The 19,851-nt window shown below is 32.9% G+C and overlaps 1 long non-coding RNA gene across 1 annotated transcript; it reads left to right on the forward strand.

Moving 5' to 3' along the window:
- The first annotated feature begins 7,892 nt into the window (after window positions 1-7,892).
- Window positions 7,893-11,158, forward strand: LOC139500750 (uncharacterized). The gene is made up of 3 exons (XR_011658351.1): window positions 7,893-8,147; window positions 10,023-10,215; window positions 10,925-11,158. It is a non-coding gene; the product is annotated as an uncharacterized lncRNA (long non-coding RNA).
- The last annotated feature ends 8,693 nt before the right edge of the window (window positions 11,159-19,851 follow it).

A 19,851-nucleotide genomic window follows, 5' to 3' on the forward strand; every position in this document is an offset into this window, starting at 1 on the left:
AACGTTTGTGGGGGGACATGGTTAGTTTCATGGATTGTTATGAAACTTGGACAGACGCTAATCTCACCAAGAGAAAGAATTTAAAGGAAAAGCTCCAAGACCAAGAGAAAGAATTTAAAGGAAAAGCATTATTTTTTTATTCTGTATTTTAATGGACTTATTTACACTCAGACATAACACTGATAGTAGTAATCGTAAGGGAGACACGGTGTTCCACGGTGTTCCACGGTGTTCCATGGAACCCCTTTGGAATTGCTTTTGTTGCTTTGTTGGTTTGTTGCTGCCCTGGAATTGATAATTTTAAGGAAATATTGCAGTTTGTGGTTATCTTCAATATTGAAATAGATAAAGATAAACTGTAAACAGCAAAATTGGTCAGCAAAATAAGCTTCTCTTAGTCTTATTCTTCCTAGGATGGTGAGAATGATACCACATGGGACTTTCTAAGATGAAGAGTTATACTGTATATATATCTAGGACTCTAAAGTGCGATGGAGTCGCAAACACACGATGGTCACGAAAAAGTACGATGGTCTGCGCTAAGTGCGATGCCTCCATACGCTAAAGTTTGATGAGACGGATTTATAAAAGTTTTTCAAAACTTGTTTCAGAATCCCATATTTGAACGTTATGTAACATTGCAAGGATTTATACAAATCCTTGAACACTGTAATATATATCTTTTAATTTTTTTCAATTGATAAATACTGTTTAAACTGTTAAAGTCCGATGGTCCTCGAAAGTTAAGACATTCGAAACAGTGGGTTGGGTTATAACGTTAACAGTCGTTTATTCAAACCAAAAATGAATATGCCGGACCTTAACCGTGCTTTGTCGGCAGAAGCAAATTTGTTTTATTTCGATGCTGGAAGAAGACTTGTGTCATGCAGCAGATCAGTGTACTATAAATAGATACGTATAGATATCATATATCCTGCTTCTATTAGAAGCAAACGGATACATTTAAATCTTGATTTCGTTGAAGTATACTTTGTGGCCGCCGTTAAGACATTGTCGACTTCATTGAAAACATAAAAGTACATTTTTTTAAGCGTAAATTATAAATTTGCTTAAACATAGTTTGTACACTGTAGGGAAATATAACATGTAGCCATACTCCTTACAAACATCACATTTTTCTCGCGTTTGATTAAAAGCTTGTACAAATAAATGTTAGTTATTCCGACAATGAACGCATTTTTTTTTTATTTACAATGACGACTGTAAAGAGGGCGTTCAAATTATTGATAGACTGTGTAAACGTCAAGCTCATATTAGATTGAAGGAAGATCGAATGTTACATTTACCGCCATTTCGATTGTAATATAGCAGTAAACTCATATCGGTCTAGTTCTTGCTTAAATCGGCAAATTTAAAAGGATGAACCACATTTTCAAGTCATTTTGAATAGAAAGAAGAAAAAAAAACATTTATACTTTAAATTTAATTTCATATTAAATTTGTAAGTGTAAATCATGAAAACACGAACGATTGTAAGGTGTACATGTCCATCTGGCAGGTGTCATCTGGCCTTGACCTCATTTTCATGGGATCAGTAATTAAAGTTAAGTTGTTTTTTTGTGTCTGTTTTTCGTATACTGTATGCAAAATGTCTACTATATTTGGTGTATCGAATGACTGTAAGGTGTACATGTCCAACTGACAGGTGTCGTCTGACCTTGACCTCATTTTCATGGTTCAGTGGTCAAAGTCAAGTATTTAAGTATTGTTTTTTTTTGTGTCAATTACTGTATTCAATAGGTGAACTATATTTGGTGCATGGAAATATTTTAAGATGTACATGTCAGTCTCTCAGATTCTATTTGACCTTGACATCATTTTCAATGTTCATTGCTGAGTGTTAAGTTTTTGTGTTTTGAACTATTTTTCTTTAACTATAAGCCATAGGTTAACTATATTTGTTGTATGGAAGAATTGTAAGTACATGTGTCCCTGGCGCATGGTTTATCTGACTTTGACCTGAGACATTTTCATGGTTCATTGGTCAATGTTTAGTTTTATTGGTTAGGTCTGTTTCTTAGAAACTGTAAGCAATATGGCAACTAAATGTAGTGTATTGAATATTTGTAAGGTGTACATGTATCTCTTGTTTGGTTGATAATGGCATTGACCCCATTTTCTTGGTTTATGTTAAGTTTATGTGATAGTTGTAGTAAAGGTTTATATTTAGGACTATCAACATAATATCAATGATTAGTAAAGAAGGCGAGACATTTCAGCGTGTGCGCTCTTGTCTTAACTTGGTTAAGTCGGTTTCTTAGAAACTATAAGCAATAGGTCAACTATATTTAGTGTATTGAATGATTGTAAGGTGTATATGTATTTCTCGTATGGTTGATATGACCTTGACGTCATTTTCTTAGATCATGTTAATTATGTGATAGTTGTAGTTAAAGCTTTTGTTTATATTTAGGACTATCAATGGTTAGTTAAGAAAGGGAGACATTTTAGCGTGTTTACTTTTTGAAAGAAAATCAAGTTATTTTATTTCTAAAACAAATCTATCTCATCGCCTTTTTTTACACAAAAGTTTTATTTTCATGAATAATCTATGCAAATGTGGGCAATTTTGCACAACTTGTAGCTCGAAAAATAGAACCGTGGCCAGTACTTTCATTATATTTGTGAACAATGCATGGTAAAAGGTACATTTGTAAAGTATAAAACAATTATATCTGAGAAAATATATACCGATGATCAACCTTAACAACCAGAAATGCAATCTGCAAAAAGGCATAACTTAAAGGTCGAATGTGAGTCAACTGCTTGTTTTTAAAATCATAGCCTTTGCAACACCCGAACTTCTGTCCTACATTTAACATATAAAGATATTGGCCTTGATCAATACAATTACTATAAAAAAGAAATTAAATGCAAGTATTTGAAAAGGGGGCAACATAAGGAGTGGAATATGTAAAGGGGCCACCATGAGGACTGGAATATGTAAAAAAATAATGCAAAAACACAAAATACGCCACTAGATTTACATTAATCAAGACATTTGAAGAACAAGTACATATATAAGAATTATATGATCAAAAGGACATTTACATACCTTTGGTAATGTTTAGTTATGTATGGTATTAATTTGTTTGCAAGTTGTATGACTTTGTACGATTTGCGTGATCTGGTTATTTGTTGAAGATTACATGTGAACTTTTTTGTACAGTATGTTGTTAATATTCAGTTCATTATTTTCACTTTCAGTTTTCAAGTCGGTAGGAGATGTACTCTGCTTTAATATGATCTTATTTTTGCATTTTGACATGCAACAAGTCTCTCAGATGCGGATCCTTAATATGTAAAGAAGGGATCCCAATACTAGACAGAGTATTGAGTGGAATATGAAGAAAACATGGGTTAGCCATACATAAACCTCCGTAAGGGGGAAGGGGTGGGGTGGGGGGGGGGGGGGGCACCCACACCCGTTTAGTTCACCTTTGCCTCTGTTCCAATACATTTATTTGCATCTATATTTGTCATTAAAACTTAAATATGCCAAACTTTACTGCAATCATTTAATTTTAGTATTAACTCAAAATACCCCATGAAAATATGTAGTAACGATTGCATGGGTTATAATCAGTGGCGGATCCAGAAATTTTCATACGTGGGGGCCCGCTCCAGTCACGCTTCAGTGATTCCCTATATAAGCAACCAAATTTTTTCCCAAAAAGGGGGGGTCCGGGCCCCCTGCCCCCCCTAAATCCGCCTCTGATAATCGGAATGTTATCAAATCACAGGTTCATTTCAGTCTTGAATTACATTGGTTGTATCAACTGAATGCTTCTTTTTATAATGTTTTGAAGGAATAAAAAGCACTGATCATGCACGCATTTTCAAAATTAAGCGTAGAAAATATTTGGTCAACTTTTATGTACCCCAACAAGATTATACAAAAGGCTCTTAAGAACCTGAATCTATATCGCTCACGTGTTATTTTTTTGCTTAAATTTTCATTAATGATAATTTTTGCTTTTCTCTAGATATATTTATGAGTGGCTTAAAAAAAGCAAATAAATGCATTTTACCCATACATGCCATATGTTCTATTTTAGTCGTAGTGTCCATGTTTCTTGACGTACAAGGAAATAAAATCCATAGATTTATTTAAGAAGAGTTTAAAAGTTTAAAAACATTGGTATAGTGATTATATGTATATAAACGTTACTTTGAAAAATAAAAATTACGTTTATCTACTTTACTCATGTATTATTGTCTTTAATGAAAATTGTTTTTTAATTTATTATCACCTCCAAATTTTGGTTAGGTTTGTGTTGCTCAGTCTATAAATTTCTATGTTCTGCGTACTGTTATTTGCTTGTCTGTTTTTTTTTGTCTAGATGTTAACTGATTTTCAACTTCTGATGTTTGATGGTCTATTTGATATCTTTGCTTATCTGTCATTAGGAAATATCGTTATTATATGCACAAATATGTATAAAAAGAAAGAGTGATCTCTCATGACCTTATAACAGCAGTATCGATTATTTTCGAACGTGTACATTTTGATTCACTTTTCCAAAGAACTCCTCACTCTTTGGACAATACTGAAGTAACCTTTAAGTTTAACAAAATGACCCCAAATACTATATTTATATTCAATCTTTTTTGTTACCAATAAATCAATCAATTAAACATTTTATTGCAATAAATGTCTCACCTTATACGTATTAACATATAATACTAATATCATAAAAGAAAGCCTGTTAGAGCTCCAGAAGCTAATGATGTTGTCATAATTGGAGTAATAAATGTGAGAGGAGGAGGATTTGTCATTGACTCGACAGGGATCGTACCGTTAGTAGGCACTGCAGTCAGCATGGAAGAAACTTGATAGATCAACTTGCAGCCAATTGTTTCTGTAATGGTTTTCAGCTCTCCACATAATTATGATTGATTTATAGTAGGTTGTAAGTGTCCGTATTCCTGCCATTTCACAGATTTGTTGTTATACAATTCCCAAATCACAATAAAATATTTCAAATTGCAAAATATTACAAACTAAGTAATAAGATAGGCAATGAATAATGTCTTACGGCAGATAGATCTCAAATCACAGCTTTTAAGTATGACCTAAGACAAAACAAACATGTAGCTTTTAATGCAGCTATTGCTGCTGGTTATGAAAACTACTACTTTATATAGAAAATGACCAGCCAGGGAAAATCAAAAGGACAGAACTGGAACAGAGATTGAATGACACTATACTTTAATGAAATGATTAAATTCAGGTCAATTCTCAATAATGAATATTTGCATTTTTTCAAGGCGGCCATTTTGAAAATAGCCGTCATTTTAAATTTCAAACATAGATTAAAATAAAATCTTGCTAAGTACACAAAATCATTAAAATATGTTGAATTTTGTGCTTCCAGTATCAAATTCACTGTGGTTTATGCAACACTGGAAAATATTTTAGAATATATGGCGGCCAGCTTGAAATTAACCGCCATATTGAAATTTGAAGTAGGGTCCATAGCTTACATTGATCAGTACGCTGAATCTTTAAAATTTGTAGAATTTTGAGCTTCCAGCATCAAATCCACTGTGGTTTGTTCAACACTGGAAAATATTTTAGAATATATGGCGGCCATTTTGAATTTTGAGGGTGGGTTCATAGCTAATATTGCTCAGAACACCAAAATGTAACATCATGCAGAATTTGGTGCTTTCCTCATTATTTGAGCAATTTTTTCACAGATCGGCCGGACTAGTAGAAAAGAGTTAGCCTAGGGACAATTTGTCGGCAATTTGTTTCATTCGATAAGATAGGTAAATAATGTTTTAAGTAGCCCGATAGAGGCTATTTATAGTACATAAAAATACGTCACATCATTTATTTTCATACCTTGAATAGGTATTCCTACAAAAACAAGGCCATGACTATTGATTTTTTAATATTGATTTTATTTTATTATTAACATCCTTTATGCAAGGTGCCATACCATGTAACTTCTCAAGGAGCCAAATGATATCGAACTAATTCAAATCGTGATTTTCTCATTCTGAATATGTATATCTGTTACACAGTATTTGTCCTGGTCTTTTAAGGTTTTATCGTCTATAAGATTAGACAAGAAAATACATGTGCATGTATATATTTTAACCGCAGAACATCTTACATCAGTTGGTCATAGATCACCCTGTGTTACTACTTCATGTTGTATTGCCTTTTCTGTAATTTTAACAAATCGGCCCTTCGTTGTGATATAGATGCAACAGCTTCTTGATGTTTTACCTACAATCACGATTTGTAGTGTAATTGATTTGTTCTGTTATGTTGTTTTATTTTTCTGATGAGTTATGTACCCGTGTATAGACGGTGGTAAACATTTCAGTACTAGTATCTTTACAGTTTGTGATTTGGCGACAAAATTGTCGTTGACTGCATTTGTTACATATAATACCATGTTCAAAAAAGGTTTCGACGAAATGTGTTTTGTTGTTATGAAAATTGTATACAATGGCCTTATTTTAAGTTATGTGTATATTACACCCGCAACATGTAGGCTAAATTTCTATAGAATTAATTCTCGTGTTATTGGTTATGTACATGCACCTACATCAGTTTGACGGCAGTTATCCCTTGGATATATGTAATAACGTAAACACATGAATAGAAAGTAATTCAAGAGTATGGACAGTCATAGGATTGCACACAATAAGCGATACATTGTTTTTCTTTGATACACGTAAAATTATTTACTAGTACACTAACTGAATAGTCAAAATGAACCAAAATGACTCTATGAATCAAGCAAACAACCGAAAAAATATGATAGAAACTTTAAAATTTAATATAACAACACAAAAAAATGCAATAGTTCTGAGCGAGGTTCGAACCCTTTCTTCAAAACCGTCATTTATTAGTAGTTCTGTGCTCTACTGGTGGAGCTACGGCGATTCGTATCATTATGACTCTTATTTAGAAACAATATTGGTACAATTTATCGATGTTACAATTTTTTCTTTAAAAAGTTGTTTTTTTATGTAATAAGGACACACTAAACCAATTTCATTTTTGAAGTAAAAAGTAGTATGAATAACAACAGTCATAAAAAGCATAACTTTTCTTTGGTTTGAAATGTCCTTCTTTGGGGATTCCCTGTTTTTTCCACATAAAAACACCCGAAAATCCGGATATTGGACTTTCATCCTTTTTTAGGGTTAAATTAACTATTGATCACACATATCATACTATATGTAAATCGAGATATTGATCAAAAAGCATTTTTATTTTTGGTTTTTATAGGAAATTTTACTCTGTTGGCACTTTTTGAAATTGGCCCTTCTGTGAAAAAAATCCTCGGCATATTGGCCCTACCTCTTTGTTAAAAGTCTTATGACCAAAGGGAATGTACTGAAAGCCTATGCTTTCCAACTTTATTCAAGCTTGTTTAACCTTATAGTCTATATAATTTCATAATATATTGATAGGGAAGTTTAGAAAGTTTAATATGATTAGCAGAATATACAGGTATTGTGTACTCCCCTCAATATTAGAGTTAGGTAGCCTTATGTCATTAGGGTACATATTCATATTTATATATGGCAATGGATCCATAGGATAACGCAACATTTACTCAAGAATCCTATTGGAATATTTGAACCAATAGAAGTCACTGTATTCTAAGTCCTATATTTGTTGAGACTAAATGCCATGTTGGCTGCAGATACAATCAGCATCAGTAGTAATGTTTAGGGGGAATAACCCACATGGATCGCATATATTGTTACAGATAACGTCTACATATCTAAGTCATTTATGCATGCATGTGGATATATATAAGTCATTTATACATGTATCTAATTAGCCTTAAATTTCTACAAATTGACATTCAAAATATGTATGTCGCCTTTAGCTTATTTCTGTCTTCCAAGTGATATATATTTACACCATCTACGTTGTTTAAGAAGAAAAAGTCCACATGCTTTGATAATCTCGTAAAGCAATAGCTAGTCAATCAAGTGTTGTAGTTTTGCTGCATATTGCTAGAGCTGCAAAAGACAACTAGGTCATTTCTTTATTTACCATGTCACCAAGACAAGTTTTTATTTTTTTATCCTGGGAATTTATTGCAATATTTCACAGGAGTATGCTTTAAAGAGGAAACAAGTTAAATGTAAGTTTGTAAATATTTCATACATTTTGACAATGTTACCGTTTGTTTTGTATTATTTAAGGTAAAATTTAATTGAACGGATACGCTGATTATAGGTTCATAAAACTGCAAGAAGTTACTAATAACTTTGGACAAATTGATGTTGATGAAACGTAGTTACCACTATGTATTGAATTACATCAGTATCTTTTATTTGCATAAATCAACAAAATGTATGAACATTATTAGCAGTAGCTATAGCTACAAGTGAAACAACCCATGAGATTATGCTCAGTTCAGTTAGAAGCCAAATTCAATGGTTTCTTTTGTCGCTATTTCATCGAAACATAATCAGAAATGTTACAGAGTCTATACCGACTGATATCAATTTGAAAAGAATTGTTTACGTCTGTTTCTATTGCTTTAAATTTTTAAAGCAGTGCTAATTTTGAGATTTCCTTTTATACTATGTACGTGTTTTGCTCAAACTATAGTATGGACCAACAGATATTTGTTAACCTAAAATGTAATCACAAATTTTGACAAAAGAGTCAATTGTGATAAGTTGAAGTAATCTTGTTATCTTACCTCCTATACATTTCCAGGAATATGATTGGTTAAAAGCGTCCGCGTGCAAACCGTGTATATTTGATATTAGGTTAGTAGGGAGGCGGGGCTTATCTCATACACTAGTCTTAATTTCACACGTTAAGATAGTCGGTAAGATAAATTCGTTACATAGTGTGCTAGTGACGTAATACGGTATATATGGAGTCAGTAAATTCCATATGGGGATTCGAGCTTCGCTCTCACCCCATATGGAATTTACTGACCCCATATATACCGTATTAGGTCACTAGCACACTATGTAACTAATAATATTTACTATGCACAAGCATAAATGCACCGGAATAAAATTCTAAAGAAGATACAAGATTGTCAGAAATCTAAAACATGTACGAAAATTGTATCGATCAGACAAAATCGGTTACACTGCTTTATGATCATGTATGCTTCCATTGACTGTTGTTTGGTAATAAAAACGTGTAAACCAAAATATTCCAAATATCGTCTAGCTTTGCATTCCTCTATTATCATATATTAAAGCTAAATGTTGATATAATAACAGTAAAATTCATAGTCCTGGACATTTAAATATGGGTCAAATGAACTACATTGAGTCATAATAACAGCGTATGTGCATTTATTTATAAAAAAAAAGCTTGTGATACTACAAATGATTAAACTTGAGGTGTATATCTGACTTATATAGACTATTCAATTTTGTTTACTTATTTTTAAATTACATTTAAGGAATATTTAAGAAATCTATATTTTATTAATTAGATATACTAAAACGAAAACGATTACTTAGATTTCCGTAATTAAAGAATTCAAAGCTCTTGACTACAGACTACTTTGTTATATATTTTGCATGCATCATATGGACACAATTTGATAGGGTAGTTAGTCTTTAACCTCTGAGTATGTAAAGAAGTTTCAACTTTTCAGCCAAAGCGAACAAGTATATGACAAGGTGATTTTAACTAGTAAATTGAAATATGTCTCAACAACAACCATCACGAAAAGAAAGTTACTTGCTATGTAAATGCATTCATCCCGTTTCTAAAATTAACTTGACAGGGTTTTATCCCTACAATACATACGGCTACCGTATTCCCGATTACAAAAATGAGGTGGAAATTGGAAGTTTTTGACGAAATAGAATCCTGAATGAATTTGGAAATTGAAATGCGTGCTCAATAATTATCCTTTAAAAGTATTTAATGCGTTGACAGAAATACGAGTCAACAATGTTAAAAGGATCTTGATTTTGATTATCACAAATTTCTTGTAAGTATAGGATAATGATAATTTAATTGTTTTGTTTAACAGTCGCTACACCTACACCTGTAGAAAACCGCTCAGGAGTATATGACCAGTTGTGCAGTTTCTACAGGCAGACGTGTAACTGCGCAAGGATTCGACAATTTTGTGTTGATACATCTTGCTGCAACCAATTACAATTTGCTGTCATGAGAATGATTGGTCAGATGAGAAATATAGAGGATGATGACGACTGAATTAGGTAAAGAAACATTTCTTTCAAATAAGTTGCATCGTTGGAATGTAATGTTTCATAAGGCCAAGTTCGGATGGATATCTAGAGTAGATTGAATTGACATGGTCATATATAACACCTGTTATGATTGGATAAAGCTTTTCCGCCATTAACACTCGAGGAACCCTGGTTGTGACAGGGTTCCTAGAGATCTACTCGATATCCCGGATGTTATGACGTCAATCCAATCAAATTTGAATGTAAACATATTCAGAGTAGGGGCCTTGTACTTCCGGTAATCTAGAGACATTACTCTTCAAAATTATTTACCGTTCATATGGAACTCTAGTCAGAACTCTAGTTCCATCCGAACTATGACAACTTATGGTCCTACATATTTATAGTTTCTTTTCTTTTGCGAGAGCTTATGTTAATGACATCTTTACATCAAAATTGTGTTATTTATTAGTATGGGAAGACATGGACTACTAGTATTAATTTGTTTTAATTGATATTAAACTAACTTTTATTGACTACGAGTATTTTTATAGGTCGATACTTGATTTTTGTGATTTGTGTGGATTTCATTTTTGAAGCACTATTCAATTGATTTGTGTGTGTGTTCTTATATTACACTACTTCACCGCTCTCAAAATTCATTAAAAAAAACCAACCCAGACAAAAGCGGTAAATAGGACATAATTTCTTTTTTTCGTTTTCTATTTTTCTTTTACAGGTTAAATTAATCTCCAGAAAACCTGTTGTATTTACTGGACGTACGTTCGTCAATCACCTGTTTTATGTAGTGGACATACATTATTTAGTGGCCTGCTTTATGAAGTTGTCATATACAATACACTGACTATACATATAGTAATAAACCAGCAAATGGTAAAGTCGTAAATAATATAACTATGTTTACTTCATTTTAAAAATAACCTTTTAAAAAGGCATTATATGTAAAATAAATATTTACCGATTTGACTCAAATTCTCGTATTTGATTTACAATATAGCAAAACATATATCCATTATTAAAAGTCAGAAATAAAAATGATCTCGATAACATATAACAGCACTCTATGGGTATTTGAGTGTAAATAGGACCTGATATACCATCGAGATAACCTCCAAATACTACCGACAGCCATATGAATAATATTGAGATATAAAGAGATCGCGAACCTCTGCAATTGTTTTTTTTTCCTTTTTAGGTCTGTTCGATTTCAAATTTTAGGTTACGCAATTATTTAACTTTCAGTATTGGCATTATTTTCCCTTTAATAGCTGATCAAGCTTAGTTCTTGCCTAACCTATATTATATTTACGTCAAACATAGGGGTACACCAGTCAATATTGTAATATAACCTTAATCACTATAAAACAAATAACTTTTTCAAGAAAGAAACACGAAATGGCATATTGAGAAAGTACCTTAGCATAAATGAGAGTCAAAAACTCAAAATTACACAAAGCACTACTGCAGTATGTATAAGTACCGGTCGACGTCAATAGTATATTCTCACAAATTGATAAACAATAAAGTTGAAAATATATACAAGAAAAAAAAAGGTCAGCACCTGAAATATTTACTTCAAGACCACCTTGTTCTGTCTTATTTTCGAAGTTGATACCTAATATTTATCAACAAGACCTTGTCATCTTTCTATAACAAGAGAGGGACGAAAGTTACTAGAAGGACATTCAAACTCATAGATCGAAAATAAACTGATAACTCCATGATTAAAACAGACAAATAATAGTACACAAAACAATACATAGAAATTTAAATAAAGACTAAGCAACACGAAACCCACCACAAGCTAGGGGTGGTCTCGGGTGCTCTGGAAGGATAAGCAGATCCTGCACCACATATAGTACCCGTCGTGTTAAAGTGTTTGGAAACAGAACGAGGTGTTTGTTTGGCATTTCTTTGTTCATCAACGTTCTGATCAGACACGGTTGACGTATTCATTAGTCGAAGTAGCAGCGGCAAGCTTTTGAATACGGAATGAGTTGGGACATGTATATCTCATATGCAGGAAAAGTTTGTAAATTGCTGCTAAGGTGACAAAAAAAAGGTTCAGTAATGTGATGACCCGTGTTAAATTCGAGGTAAACGTCAATAAATATTGCAGAGAAAACTATATCTGTGGTTTCTAGAGTCGGCAATTTAGAAGAATATATAATATTAGACTCAATCATAAAAGTTTAGACTGTTAATGGAAAAAAATCATTAATATACCTGTATGTGAATTAAAATAATCTAGCTTCTTTGATCTTTATACTTTTTACAAGTGTCTGAAGGAACTCCGACATATGAAAAATGAAAAAATAGCCAGATTATTTTCAACTTTATTCGAGAAAGTTTGCAGCTTGGTTTAAAAGTATGTTCTAAATCATATCAACAACTACAATACATATCATTGAACGGCTGCTACAGTAAGTGGATAGATGTATACAGATTTTTGTCTGAAGTGTTTTTGTGTTGTTCCGTCAATATTAGAGATAGGTGAAAAATGTCATTAAGTTATGTATTCTTACTCAGATCTGCTACCAATTATCAATAGACTGAAGCAACATTAACTTGATGATCCTGTTAGAATAGAAGCACCTGAAGTCACTGCTTTCAAAAATACATGACATGTCATCGCTGACAAAATTCCATTCAGTTACAGATGATAGATACGTGGGTTGCATATATTTTTAAATGCAACGTCTAAATTTTGCAGTCTTTCATCTGGAGTACATCAAGGCTCAATATTTGGTACATTATTATTTATGATATATATATTAAAGACATTGCAGAACAACTCAAATTATTTTGCATAGCTTGCATGTTATTCATTGCGTGTTAGCTCATTCATCTTGAGATAACTTTAAAATAAAAGAGACAAATTAGTACTTTGTCGCATGTATAATATATCGTACTATAATCTATTAAACATAGCAAACAAATCAGCAACTTTTATTGTTTTGATTAGCACAATTTTGTGTTAAGAACTTTCGAAAAAAATCATATTGTGTATTTGTTTATATCCCCCTACCCGTTAGAAGAGGGGCATTATGTTTCTTGATCTGTGCATCCGTTCGTCAGTCAGTCCGTCCGTCTGTCCCGCTTCAGGTTAACGTTTTTGGTCAAGGAAGTTTTTGATGAAGTTGAAGTACAATCCACTTGAAACTTAGTACACATGTTACCTAAGATATGATCTTTCTAATTTTAATGCCAGAGTTTTTAACCAAATTTCACGTTAAACTGGGCCATCTATGTACTTTGGACACATTGTTGTTGGTTTTAACATGATATATAACTACTGTGGATTAATTTATTTTCGTGGGTATCAATTTTTGTGGATTGTTAAAAACTTACATATCCGGCGATTTTTTATTTCGTGGTTTTGCCAAACTATGTATACAAAGCCTTTAGAACATATGTTATTCGTTGAACATTTGAATTTTTGGTTCCCCTGTTCCGACGAAACCCACGAAAATTGGTATCCAACAAATAATAATAAATCCACAGTATCTAAAATTGCCCGTTTATTCCTTTTGAAATCATAAAGAAACCGCAGGCAAAGTTGGAATTTGATGGAACTGGCTATTTTTATGTCCTTTTTTTGTTGATAGCTTTAAATTTGCAACGTATTTGTTCCATTACAACATTGAGTGTCTAGCTGTCGCTTCACAGGAACATCCACGTCCTGGGACCTTTTTAAACAGTATGAGTCTTGAGGTAGTTTTCAGCTTGGTTTAAAAGTATGTTCTAAATCATGTCAACACTGCAATTCCAACTATTGAACGGCTGCTACTGTAAAGTAGAGCAATGTTTTAAGCTTTTGGCATATCATCTGCAGTGTTTTTGTGTTGTTCCCTCAATATTAGAGATAGGTGAACTTTCAATTTCTTTGTAGCAACATTCCAGCAGCGCCTGCATACGGAGTATATATCTCCCAATTGATACGATATTCCCGGGCTTGTATTTCCTATCATTATTTCCTTGACAGAGGATTGCTGCTCACAAGGAAGCTATTGAACCAAAAGTTACAAATGGTGAAGTTGAAATCATCCCTTCGTAAATTTTACAGAATACATCACGAGTTGGTTGACCGTTACGGAATAACCGTTTTACAGATGATATCGGATATGTTCCATATGTCGTAACTACAATACCCTTCCTTTTTCACGAATGTGACCTACCGAATTAGATTATTTACCGGATTTGTAATAACATAAGCAACACGAAGGGTGTCACATGTGAGGCAAGGATCTGCTTATCCTTCCGGAGCATCTGAGATCACCCCAGATTTTGCTGGGGTTCGTGTTGCTTAGTCTTTTTCCTTCTGTGTTGTGTATTTTGTACTATAATTTGTCTGTTTGTCTTTTTACTTTTAGCCATGGTGTTGTCAAGTTATTTCCAATCTATGAGTTTGACTGTCCCTTTGATATCGTTCGTCTCTATTTTACTGACTTAAATATAGGAAATATTAACAATCACCCGTAGATGTTGACTGCAAAAATGAGAATGATGATTTATAAATCACAACTTTTTGTTTCCTATCACAAAGCTAACTGTCAAACCAGTTAAATAAATTACCATGTATTCCATAAGATTTCATTTCATATGTACGCGCCCTCTATGCCAAACATTGTCAATAGCTCTAGAAAAAATCGGAAAAGACAATCCATTTATTTCCTTCATTTCTAGTGAGTTAAGAATATAATTTATCATTTCTAGTAGCTACTGTATAGATAAGTATTTTGGCAAAAATCCAGACTGATATTCATAAATTAGCTGATTCATATGTAGATGATCATAAACATGTTTAAAAACAATTCGTTGCAAGATTTTACCTACACAGCTTATTAAAGGGATTGGCCTATAGTTTGAAAGTAATGACGAATAACCTGTTTAAAAAATAGCAATAACATTTGCTATCTCCCTACTAGAAGGATACTTACGTTGTTGAACAGATCTATTTAAAATTGTTTGTAAAGGAACTTCATTTTTGGTACATAAATAATGCCGTTATTTTCGTGTGAATTGTTTTGCATATGTCATGCCGGGGCTTTCATAGCTGATTATGTGATATTGGTTTTGCTCATTGTTGATCTCTTGTGGATAGTTGTCTCATTGGCAATCATGCCACATCTTCTTTTTTAAATTTGAGCTGACGATATCTTCGGGGACTGATAGTCCACCAGCAGAGGTTCAGACTCAACGCTGTAAAAGAGGAAAGTAGAAAACCCGTTACTAGTCATCATCTGGAAAGCTGCAAAAGTTTTAACCATACGAGTACAATGTTTTCGAGTTATTTCAGCGTAGTCAGTAAACGTTATGTACTGATATTCTGTTTTCTATGTTGCGTTTTGTGTACTATTGTCCGTTTGTCATTTTATTTCTAACTGTTCCGTTGTCAGTTTGTTTTTGATTTATGAGTTTGAATGTCCCTCTGTGGTATCTTTTGCCCCTCTTTAACGGATTAATTATTATTGTTTCAATTACTTTATACAAGACGAATACAAAAAATGTCACATACAGATCAATAAAAACCAATTACAAAATATAAGTTCTTAATACAAAATTGTGTTAATCAAAACATTAAATGTTGCTGATTTGTTTCATGTATAATGAATTATATTATTACATAGCAATATAATATTTCCCACAGAAAGTAACCAAAAGTTAGCGTGCAATAAATTCTAATATTGCACTAGTGCACTAAATCTTCAAAATTCATGACATCATCAACGACAAAATCTTAGTTTAAACCAGTTTTTACTTTCAATTATTATATTGCTATACAATAAAAGGGTTATTGCATGAATATTGAGGAATATCGTCCCTCGTAGAACATATATTGCACTCGCAAGCTCGTGCAATATAAAATTCCATTCCGGACAATATAGAAAATTCTACTTGGGACAATATAGAATCCCTGATTTTACATAATCACTGAACATTTTAATAATTATTCTACAAATTCCCTAGTATGATTTCAGGGATTGCCAATAATTTAAGGGTCCTTTGTTAGATAAAAAAAAAAGTATAATAGTAAAATTATCATATTTTTGTTTCATATTCCTTGCCAGATGAACTAATTTTGCTTTTAAACACAGAGGATGATCTTAAAGATATAACCAACACAGGTTTTCGAGATAATAATATCAACATTCCCTTGATAGGGATAACTTTACATGTATTTTTGTCAATAAAAATGCCAGTTTCAAATGGATATTCAAATCCATGTAGAGCATGTCATTGGTTATTTTGTACATTAAAACAAAATGTGAAGAAGATTAGGGAACATTTGTTTTGTGGTGTTTTTTTTTATCAAATGAATTAGAAAGTCAAACTGAGATAACTTACGTATCTAAATGTATATATATATATATATATACTAGAACACACCCGTGATATCGCGGGTCTGTGGCTGAATTAAAGAATATAACTATGCGTAAGCCTTATTTTAGTATTGGTATTGTCATCTGATAAAGTCATGCCGATTATAAGATGCACAGTTTTCTCTGCTTTCAACATCTTTCTGTTTGAACCCGTCGACCTGGAACTTATCAATTATTGGTATTATTAATTTTATTTGGAAAACAAAAGTCCCTGGAAAGGAGTATTTTTTAATCAACAGCGTTAATGAGTTATAATTAAAGTTGAATTCTTTGATTCGCTGTTTTACGTCATTCCGGCTTACAAATTGAAAACTGTACGTGCTGTACCTATACGCCTTATTTTAAGTCCAGAATTATATTATTCGTATTGTCATCTTAAAAAGTCATACTGATTAAAATACTACAATCGGGAACAATGTGACAATGATTGAATTTAGAAGTGTCAACCCTGTGATTACGACCCGTGTATATAGCAAAATTCTAAATACAGCGTTTGGAGGTGCGCCTGTCAGATGCGGAACGTACAGATAAGGTAATAGGTAACAGGTGAATATACTATTGGTATCGGTATCGGATTCGACCCGGAACTTCTTATTTATTGGCAATATTAATTATGTGGGAAACAAAGGGGTCTGGAGTGGTGTAATTTTTAATCAACAGCATTGTACTATATTAGTTAGATATAAAGTTGAATTCTTTGATTCATCGTTTTTACGTGATGACGGCTGATAAATTGGACCTCGTAATTTTAGTATTATAGATATAAAAAGAAAAACGGGCAGAACTAAGGATTGACAAATAGAACACAATTTTAGAGGAAGCTGGCATTGAGTGTAATATTCTCATAGCAGAGTGAACTAGATGCTCTAAAGAGCCTGTGTCGCTCACCTTGGTCTATGTGAATATTAAACAAAGGAAGCAGATGGATTCATGACAAAATTGTGTTTTGGTGAAGGTGATGTGTTTGTACATCTTACTTTACTGAACATTCTTGCTGCTTACAATTATCTCTATCTATAATGAACTTGGCCCAGTAGTTTCAATGGAAAATGTTTGTACAAATTTACAAATTTTATGAAAATTGTTAAAAAATGACTATAAAGGGCAATCACTCCTAGAGGGGTCAATTGACCATTTTGGTCATGTTGACTTGTTTGTAAATCTTACTTTGCTGAACAATATTTCAGTTTACAGTTTATCTCTATCTATAATAATATTCAAGATAATAACCAAAAACAGCAAAATTTCCTTAAAATTACCAATTCAGGGGCAGCAACCCAACAACAGGTTCTCTGATTTATCTGAAAATATCAGGGCAGATAGATCTTGACCTAAAAAACAATTTGACCCCAGTCAGATTTGCTCTAAATGCTTTGGTTGTTGAGTTATAAGCCAAAAACTGCATTTCCCCCCTATGTTCTATTTTTAGCCATAGCGGCCATCTTGGTTGGTTGGCCGGGTCACCGGATACATTTTTAAACTAGATACCCCAATAATAATTGTGGCCAAGTTTGGTTAAATATTGGCCAGTAGTTTCAGAGGAGACGATTTTTGTAAAAGTTAACAGACGACGCCGGACGACGGACGACGGACGCAAAGTGATGAGAAAAGCTCACGTGGCCCTCCGAGCCAGGTGAGTTAAAAAGGAAAGGGAAACCAGAAAAACATAATGGAAATTGTTCACAAAAGGTCTGAATAGGATATCGCCTAGGCACACCACATGGTATCTTGTTCGAACCATGCAGTTCTGGGTTGCTTATTCCCTTTTTTTTGGGTACCTTGAGATGATTTACTGAACACTTCATTTCTCTTAGGCGTGTCATAAAATCTGATTCGATATAAATATGGATATTGTGGTGAAAACAGATGTGACGCATATTATTTTAATTTATTGTGTTTAACATTTTAATAAATTGTGCCTAACATTTAAAAAAATGGGGTTATCATTTTGATAAATTGTGGTTAATATTTTACAATTTATGTTTATAATTATGTTTCATAAGTCCTTCATGGCTTCAATAAACATTACATTGAACAGCGAATCGGAGGACTTACCTTGTTTGCATGGAATACCAAAGCTTCATAAAATTCCGTACAAACAACGGTATATTGCAGGCTCATCTTCATTTTCCACTAAATAATTGTCCATTAGATTGGCTAAAATTCTGTCCGCAGTGAAAGAGAGTCTTCAGAAATACTGTGAAACTGTTTACTCGAGTAGTGGTATTAACCATATGTGGATTCTTAAAAATTCTGAAGAACTTCTAGACAATTTTAAATCTGTGTCTTTTTCTGAAATTAGTCTATCAAAACTTTTGATTTTTCAACCCTGTGTACCACCATTCCCCTTGTGAAATTGAAAAATCGCCTAAAAGAAATAATCCCCAATGCCTTTCAACATAAAAATAGTAGCATACTCTATAGATTTACTACTTTGAGATTTCATAAGGCATATTTCGTTAATAGTGACAAACAAAAAGGTAAAACATGCTACACAGAAAAAGAAGTGGTCAGTATGCTGGAGTTTCTTATCGACAACATATTTGTTGAGTTAGGAGGTAGACTTTTCCAACAAATTGTCGGCATTCCTATGGGAACAAACTGTGCGCCTCTTCTTGTCGACCTCTTCTGATTTTCATATGAATCGGAGTTCCTTCAGACACTTGTCAAAAACAAGAGGATCAAAGAAGCCAGATTATTTAGTTTCACTTTCAGATATATTGATGATGTTCTTTCCATAAACAATCCGAACTTTCTGATTGGCTTCCATTAATATATCCCCCAGAACTAGAAATTAAAGAAACAACAGACACGGCTTCCCCCGCCTCATTTTTAGACTTTTTAAATTTTGAAATTATAATTTCCCCCACCTTAGTAGCAATATACCAACTTCACCTGCATATGGAATATATATTTCCCAACTAATTCGATATTCAAGAGCTTGCAGCTCCTACTCAGACTTTGTAAAACGTCATTAGTTTCTGAGTAGAAAGTTGATGAACCAAAGGTATGTCAAAGAACGTCTCGTCCTTTTTCTAAAAAAAATCATCGGAAGGTACCAAGACTTTGTTGATAAATATTCCGTATCAACTTCACAAATAATACCTGATGGTCTTGATGTATAGATGCTGCGTACTGATGTTGTTTATCATCTTTACAACGTGTTTTTTGTTCTTTCATTTGTCGTTGTTCTATTATTAATAATACTTTAACTGTTAGATTGTTTTATTTGATATCCATTTAACGTTGCTCGGTACTTAAA

This window comes from Mytilus edulis, chromosome 13 (genome assembly GCF_963676685.1).
Source record: "Mytilus edulis chromosome 13, xbMytEdul2.2, whole genome shotgun sequence".
In the NCBI taxonomy this organism is placed as follows: Eukaryota; Metazoa; Mollusca; class Bivalvia; order Mytilida; family Mytilidae; genus Mytilus; species Mytilus edulis.